This window comes from Podarcis melisellensis, assembly GCF_964234715.1.
Source record: "Podarcis melisellensis genome assembly, chromosome: 4".
NCBI lineage: Eukaryota > Metazoa > Chordata > Lepidosauria > Squamata > Lacertidae > Podarcis > Podarcis melisellensis.
Genome location: NC_138531.1, coordinates 48,770,411 through 48,779,278, shown reverse-complemented (window position 1 = coordinate 48,779,278; position 8,868 = coordinate 48,770,411). Strand labels below are relative to the sequence as shown.

Genomic DNA, 8,868 nt, shown 5'->3' with positions numbered 1-8,868 from the left:
TAATAATAATAATAATAATAATAATAATAATAATAATAATAATATCAGGGGTGTCTGTAGTTGTAGGTTTCTCCAGCCCTGCGCGCACAAAATGATGCTGACAGGACTTTGGGGCTCCACTCAGAAGAATGAGCACAAGCCTCCCAAAGGCACCAGGGATGGATTGCACCATTTTGAAGTAAGCGAAGTAAAACACCCATTGCTATCTGAAGGTGTGAGCAGGTGAGACCGTCAAGTCTAGAGGCTGAAATGTACTAGGCGCACCACTGCCTGTGAAGCTCGCTTTCAATTTTTCTTAGCATGAAGAATGAACTAGCTGGCAATATTCACCTGTCGATGGGAAAGAAGCTTTAATTCTTCATCAAAGACACTCAACTCCTTTGCCTGTTAATGGCTTCACCCCCACTGGTGAAGATTGCCAAAAGCTCTTTGTGAAATGGCTGTGGGCAATGGGGTGTAGAATTATCATATTCATTAATAGATACACTCAGTGCTTTTTTCTGAGGGGATGCAGGGGTACGCATACCCCTAAACATTTTGTGAATCTAAGTTTGGCCCCATTGAGGGGCAGTATTTCAATAATAGTAGGAAAATGAGAGTACTCCTAAACATTTTTTTTTAAAAAAGCGCTGGATATACTTTAATAATCTCTTATAAACATAAATGACCATATTAATAAATTTTATGTTTTTTTAGACCCGAAGCTTCCTTTGTATGTTTTAGGTGCATTTTGGCTAGCCACATAGAATAGCGGAACATGTTATAGTTTTGACAGTAGAACTGCCTACCAAATACTAGACGCCAAGGCTGATGTCCCTTACACAATTACTAAGGAGTCAGCCCCAGTGAAGACAGTGAGATGTACTTCTGAGTTAGCATGCATAGGACTGCACCATAAAGGCAAGATTGCCACAGATCAGAGAATCTCTGTGGCCACGGTTGCAAATGCATCATGAAACTGGAGTCCAGCACTCTCTGTTAATATTCACCGTCCTTTTCTCTCCCTTCTCTTCCAGCCATGAAGTACAGGGCACACAGAATACTGCCCTTGATTTGATAGGTTTCTCTGCTTTGCAGCATTTTGTGGGACTTCCACTCAGCGGGAGAAGTAAATGAGGCCGAAATAAACTACAGTGGCCAGATTATAGTCTTCATCTGAGTTCTTGCCAACCTGGCCTGGAGTAATGTATCAGTCCAGTGGAGTGCTGTATCATTATGCTGCATTTTATCTGGCGCTGGAGTTTGGGACTGAGTAATCTGAAGCAATTGTGTTCAGTCCCATGTTTGCTACAAAGCGGTTTCCTAGCCAACATGTAAAGTACTCATTGGAAATGGATGAAACAGTGTGGCACTCCTATTTGAAATCTGCAGCGCTCGAAGCAATCGGCATTTGGAGTGAGCAGAAGCATTTTACCTGGGACGCGCTTGTGATTCAACTGCTAGGCCATATAAAGGCAAATTCTAAGCCAAGGAATGGAGGGAGGGAGCCATGAAACACTCACAATAGGGCAGATGCTTATAAAAATGGCACTTACAGTAGATTGTATATAGGTTGTTTGGAATGACTGAACTCGGTTGGTCCATCCTTCACCTTGAAATTGGCTTCTTCTTTTTGTAGAATGTTCTGATCAGGGTGCAGGATGGGGGTGGTGAACCCCGCTGATGCATGGATTATCTGAATCCCAGTTTCATATAATGTATTTGTATTTATTGCCTGCTTTTAAATTTCTACAGGTAATTGATGAATCTTCGTATTTACTCTTCTTTTGACCCCCTTCTTGATTATATTTCTTCTAACAATGATCTCAGCTGGTGAGTGCCCCCAGAAGTGTACAGAACAGGGGAGTGCAGTGAGATGTCCTTGCTGGCTGCACCACTGAACACCTACACTCCTTTTAGCAGGGAATATCATTTTAGCTCCAAAGTAGTGGAGTGTCTCTCAAATTGTGTCTACCTGAGGGAGACACCTGTATGAAATGATGGCAAGTAGGTGGGGGAGGCTAGAGGGAGAGGAGCAGCACAAAGGGGATAGGCACGAAAAGAAGGGCAAGTGGTAAGTCCACAGGCTGCCTAGGGGCAGTTTAAACTCTGGTGTCACCTGTTACAACTCATTGGAAAACCTTAGCAGACTTTTCTATCAAGGGTTAGTTGGGGAGGCCATTTATTCACGGACAAGGTTTTGTAACATGACAGTTGCAAACATAGGTGCCAGCTCCCTGGGGCCCTGGGGGCCCAAGCACACATAAAATTTCCCATTAAGGGGCTGGGCACCCACAAATTTAGGTGACAGGGCCAGCCACACTGCATGGCACCCATGGCCCTGGGCACCTATGGTTGCAGGGCCAAGCTGGCACTCCTGGTTGCAAAAGGTTATGTGAAACCTGGAATATTCTATGAAAGATGGTACCCATTTCTGAGGTATGTCAATCATATACATCCTAAACTCAAACCCGTTCAACAGTTCCGGATTGTTATAAGAGCTCTCTGAGCTACTAAGATAAAATAATGACAGTTTGTAGATTTTGTGTGGACTCTACACATATTTTCTTAAAACATGTTGTGTTTGGTCTGTGTCACCACATGATGGATTCTATATAAAAACAATGTTGTTGTTGTTTTAAAAAATAAAAGCAATAGTTAGAGACAATCTTAGAGACAATCAGCTAATTGGAGGACTACAGTGGCAAGTATGGCAGGCAACAGGAAAGCCTACAGCAGGAATGAGGATCTTGCCGACTCTCCAGATGTTGTTGGACTCCGACTCCCATGAGCCTTAGCTAGCATGGAGAAGATTTTGTGTGTGTGTGTGTGAGAGAGAGATAGAGATAGAGAGAGAGAGATAAGAAGTTGTAGACTGAGAACATCTAGGTTCCTCATCCCTGGCCTTTGCTTATAGCAAGTGTGGGGAGCCTTCTTCAGCCTGAAGGCGGCATTCCCTTCTGGGATCACGAGCAATAAATATAATTCTTACCTTTGTACAATAGGGTAGCATGGTGGGTATGAATGCCTCATGTTGGGAGGACACACAAGGACCTGTCTGAGCCAGGTCCCAGCAGGGGGAAGACTGAGGAGGCGAATGGGAGTGATAGAGGAGGAACACGGAAGAGGTAAAGGAACCAGAGGAGGCAAGATGTGAGGGAAGGAGAGGGAGGAGGCAGTGAGGGAAAAGGGGATTTGTGCTGCTGAGGAGGGGAAAAGGGAAGAGTAATCTGATGGAAGAGTTTGGGGCTGTTGACCCATGTGGCATGCCGGTAAGAAGGAGGGGGTGCAAAGGTAGGCAGGAGAGGAAACTGTATGAGGGGACACAGGAAAAGAAACTGTATAAGGGAAGAGAGTGGTGAAAAGGTAAACAATAGACAATAGACTGGGAAACAGGAAGGGCAGGGGGAAAGACAGGACATAAGATGTATGTGAAACCAAACAAACTGTGCCCTGTGACAGAAGGGAGAAACCAAACTCTTTAAGTAAAGAAAGGGCTCTTGAGAATAAGAGACCACTTGTGGTTCTGAGGATGTCTGTTTTCTACACACACTCAGGGCTCACCTAGACTTGCACTTGTCCCATGCCTAGAAAGCATGGGTCCAAGTGGTTTTCCACTTCTAGGTCACAGGTCTGAGTGGTTTTGTCTTTGCCCCATAACTTTCCCCTGGCAAACCTGCTCTTTAGCGCTAAATCAGAGCAAATGTCAATCCAGAGAAAAAGCAATTGACCTTTGCTCTGAGAGGAAGTGGCAGGGCAACAGCAAGTCTGGAAGAGCCTTCAGAGATCCCTCTTTATCCCCCATCCAGGCAGGCAAGGAGCATTAGAGTTCAAGGACACATTCCAGTCAGGAGGGTATGAAACAGGCCTGGTGATGCTTGTGGCCTTGGGAGAGTCCCAAGAAAGAAAGACCTGGAGGGCCACATTCAGTTCCCCAGGCCTGAGGCTCCCACCTGCAGCTATTGATGATACTGCCAAACCTTTGCTTACCTTAGGCCAGCACTCTGTACATGAGCATGCCTGATTATTTTGGCCCTTGGTTGTTGTTATTGCAATTTTATACTGCCCTGTACACATAGGTCTCAGAGCAGTTCACAACACAAGTTACAGCAGACAAAGGCAGATGGTAAGGGCAGGGCAGATGGGGGGCTGGTGGAGGTAGACTTAGGTTGGTGGGGTAGTGCCCATTTTCTTTAATGGACAAGCCTCTCTTGCATAACTGCTGATTAATTGGGCCTGGTAACGCCATCAGCTCAGTGTTTCCATGGGGCTCTGTCCTGACTCATCAGGTCAGTCTGATGCCTGCTCTGATTCACCAAGATCCAGGTCAGTCAGCCCAGCGGAAGCTGGCTTGCTTTCCAACAGAAGAGGGAGCTCAGGACCACCTTCGACTGAAGAGCTGGGCCAGGTTCCAGTTGCCAGACCATGTCCTAAATGAAAGAGAATGTTTCATCATATATGCTTCTAGCCAGGCAGTCACTAAATACACAGTAAAAGTGATTCATCAACCATTAAAAAAAAGTTGTGAATGAGTCACAGGATTTTATTTTTGTCATTTCTAGAAATATACCAATCCATATTTCCTGGTGAGTCTTTGATGCAACCACAATATTTAAAGGACTGCTACTTCACTGCTGTACTTTTTTCCACAGCCATGTCCTGTTTAATGTTTCATAACTTAGGAGGAATATTATCATTCTTCTGCTTCAGGGGAAGGATATTTTCTAGAACTGGCACCCAAAAGTGAAGTACCAAGGTGTGGTTTTGCCCCTTGATTAGTTGGTCTAACCCTCGGCTTTGTAGGCTACAAACCTGTACACACTTACCTGTGATAAAGTTCTTACTCAGTAGGTCTTACGTATGAACTGACATGGATGGAATCGCATTGCTAAATGGTTGAGAGGAATAAAAATATCTCCTCATTCTGGATCTCTTTCAGCCACCTTCTCTTGAAAAAACCCCCACATTTTCATTCTTTCCTGTCTGCTTCAGTTTTGTTTTCAAGTAAATCTTGGAGAATGAAAACAATAATAATTTGGAATATTTGACTCTGGGTACAAGTGGTTCACTTGCTGTTCCTCATCAATGAAAGTGTTCATTGTGAGTCCCTCTCTAGCTAGTCCAGGATCTCATAATCATTTCTTTGTTTGGGTGCAAAGCCCAGTCACTTTTCACCTGACAGCCTCTCAGTTTCTTCATATGACAGGAGCATTTGAAGTTCATAACCTATTACTGAGAAATAAGGTCCCACAGCCTTTTAAAATAATGTTTGTTGGAGCAAGGCTTCCTTCCTTTGACACATCTTTTGCTACCTCCTGTTCCTGGTATTTGGGCCGGTTTATGGGCCGTTCCTTCCAGGAAAAACTCTTTAAAAGGCTTTGAAGTGAAGTGTGCCCTTGGTGCACATCACTAACATGCTCAATGCCAGTGCTTCTTCACATGCACAGGAAAAAACATTTCACTAGATGGTGCTCAAGCACCAGTAATCTATAGTTATTCTTTCCCTTTCAGGACAGCATAAGAAGATGGTTTTGTTTATGAGGGTTGAATAACAGTTTTGGTTAAGCTGCACCTATGGAGTGGGAGTTCTCCCATTTGCAACAACAGTCTTTCCATTTTACACTTTGTTTTTTGTGCCTAAACAGTTGTATACTGAGTACTGTGTTCTATGTTGTTGTTTTCTTAAACCCCCCAATGTTTCACAGTTGTTTCACGCATGTCTTCTCTTGTATCCTGTCAAATTCCAACTGTATGACCAAATGTCTTGAGACGTTTAACAGCTCTAATCTTGAGTGTTTTAACAACAGCCACAAAAGAATCATATGCTTGCGCAAATTACGACATCTCCATGGCCAAAACATTATCTCATGCAGATCCAGACATGACAATACTTAATGTTAAACCCTATTACAGACTTTATTAAGTACTCCCTTAGGATGCTGGGCAGAGCTGCGTATTCCCGCTGATTGTAGTTCAGAAAGGGCAAACCAGGCTTATTCACGCAAAGTGTGTCAGTCTAGACAGCCGATGTTTTCTTAACCCAGAAACCACGGAAAGCAAGCAGAGCCTTTTGCAAACGTGGTGTCCCACAATCAAAGCTCTGGCCAAGCCAAGCTTGTTATGAATGAATGACTGAATGATCAATGCACCAATTACTTTTCTCTAAGGAGCAGAAATTTTATATTGATTGATGGAGCTCTTTTTTGAGTTTTGGCCAGGAAGGTATTCTCCCAAGTAATGATTTTATGAATGCAACTGGGAATGATTAATTTGTTCATTATACACCAGGTGTGGGACCCGGTGACCCTCTAGATATAGTTGGATTCCAACTCTCATCAGTCCCAACCCACATGATCAATGGTCTAGGATGATGGGTACTGCAGCCTGACAGTATCTGGAGAGCAGCAGGTCCCTCATCCCTGTTGTGTATATCCTCAATCTCTCTCTTCCATGCCCACTCACATGCATGTGTGCACCCACCCACATGTAGACATATCGTTACAGGGCACCTGCAAGTTTTGAAAACAAATGGGACATTGATATCCCATTTCTTCCTCCTTGCCTTCAGGTATCACCAATATCTTGAACAGTTAGAATTTGAAAGGTAAAAATGAACGAGACGTATTCCCACACCATATTGACCATAATTTCCCCCTCTTTGTTGGAAGTCCTAACAGGTCAAAATATGTTCTTTTTTAAAACACAATTTTAATTACTTTATTATCATAAACATATTATATTGGAGCAATCTTAACAAGGGGTTGGGGAGACACAGAGCAACAGGCTAAACCATATTTTAATGTTACATGCAAGAGCGTTGAGTCTGTGTACTTCCTCCTTCCCTCTTCTGGCACATGAGTGAGGAGATTGGAGGCATCCATTTCTCTTTCTAAACGAAGCACTGTTTATTGTTTTGTTCATATCAGGAACTGCAGTTAGTTTTAACTATGGTTGATCTAAACAATCTATGTTAATCATAAACCAGAGTTTGAAGTGCATGACCTATTGGAACTTCCTTAGTAGTACAGTAAGCAACTACATAGCCACGGCCTCCCCAGCTAACATGCTTGGGAAACAATACAGATGAAAAAGGGAAAATGATACATATACAATTTCAACAGTGGCAGGTTCGGAAAAAAAATTATAATTCCCACCCCCCTCATGCAACAGGAACATCTAGCCTCAAGAACAAGTCAACACAAATAGCAAACTTACCAGAACGGAATCGGCATAATTACCTAAATCTGGTTTTAAAAATCCATTAAAAGGCAGCCAAACTCCTGCAGACTCTGACTCATTTCATTTTGTCGCAGTTCCTTCATATTGTGTTAAGCACACTCCCCACCCACTCAGTGGTGGGAAGTTCCAGAGTTTGGTTTCCTGGATGAGAATGAACTGTGGGGATTTATGTCTTTATAAGATCCATCTTATTATTCTTATTCTTATTATTCTTTCTTACCTACACAACTGCTGAGTATGAGTCTTGATCAGCAGTGCTGGTGCTGTAAGATGAGCCTAAATGGACCTGCCAGCTCAGTGGCATTCTGTGCTGGATTCTTTGTATGGAACCCTAAGACGCCCCGATATTCCACTTGACTCTTTCCACACCCAGGTAACTTTATCAGGATCATTGTTGTTGTTGTTATCCACCTAACACCAGAATATATATTATATTATATTATATTATATTATATTATATTATAATGCCAAACTAGACTTGCAAGTAGCTTACAAAACATAAAACCCATTACACATACATTAAAGTAGAAACACCTGCAATTAAAAAAACATTATAAAGCAATCTAATTAAAATAACAGTGATTAAAACAGCAGACTCAAGTCCATAGATCAAGGCAATTCCTATACAATTGTACCTCTGGTTACGAACTCTGGTCCGTTCTTAACCTGAAACCGTTCTTAACCTGAGGTACCACTTTAGCTAATGGGGCCTCCTGCTGCCTCTGTGCCACCAGCGCACAATTTCTGTTCTCATCCTGGGGCTAAGTTCGTAACCCGATGTACTACTTCCTGGTTAGCAGAGTCTGTAACCTGAAGTGTTTGTAACCCGAGGTATTTGTAAGCTGAGGTACCACTGTACCTTCAAAAGCCAGTAGAATACCAATACAGATTGCCTCTCATATTTCACCTGGGAGTGCAACCCCTAACACTGGTGCTACCAGTGAAAAAGCCTGATTTTTCATCACCACAAGCCTGTAATCATCAGACTGTGGTAAGACCAAGCCAGTCCCTTCTTAATTTGCACATATGTATACTTGCTGTTGAATATATTGGCTGTGAGTCCTTGAAGACCTACCCCCCTGCCTTGCAGGTCTTTTCCCACCTGACCTAGCAGGGTGGACCCCTGACTGACTGACTCCCAGTGGTGTAGCTACCTGCTCAGATGCCTGGGGTAGTGCACACCATGCAAGGGGTCAGGGCTAGCTGCCCTGGGCGGGGCTAGTCGCCCACGGGGGCCGGGCACGCTGCATGGAGCCTGCAGGGAGTCCGCCCGCCGCCTCCGCCTCAGCTGGTAGGTGGCCGGAGGGAGGCAGTGGCTGGGAGGCCCTGCAGGCCATGTACCACATGCGTCCTGCACTGGAGGTGCCTTGCAGCCCCAGTGCCGCCCGTGCTGCCCGCCCCCTCTGCCCACCTTCCTCTGCTACTGCGGACTCCAGCTACAAAAGCTGAGGCTGCTGATCTGGGGTGTTGTTTAGGGCCTGGGTAGGCAAACTAAGGCCCGGGGGCTGGATCCGACCCAATCGCCTTCTAAATCTGGCCCGCAGACGGTCCAGGAATCATCATGTTTTTACATGAGTAGAATGCGTCTTTTTATTTAAAATGCATCTCTGCGTTATTTGTGGGGCATAGGAATTCGTTCATTTACCCACC

At 44.1% G+C, this 8,868-nt stretch overlaps 1 long non-coding RNA gene across 1 annotated transcript; it reads right to left on the bottom strand.

Moving 5' to 3' along the window:
• Nucleotides 1–1,857: 1,857 nt before the first annotated feature.
• Nucleotides 1,858–7,325, bottom strand: LOC309368049. Its single transcript, XR_014167516.1, has 3 exons — nucleotides 7,195–7,325; nucleotides 2,972–4,409; nucleotides 1,858–1,967 (listed from the first exon to the last, which is right to left on the bottom strand). It is a non-coding gene; the product is annotated as an uncharacterized lncRNA (long non-coding RNA).
• Nucleotides 7,326–8,868: the final 1,543 nt, after the last annotated feature.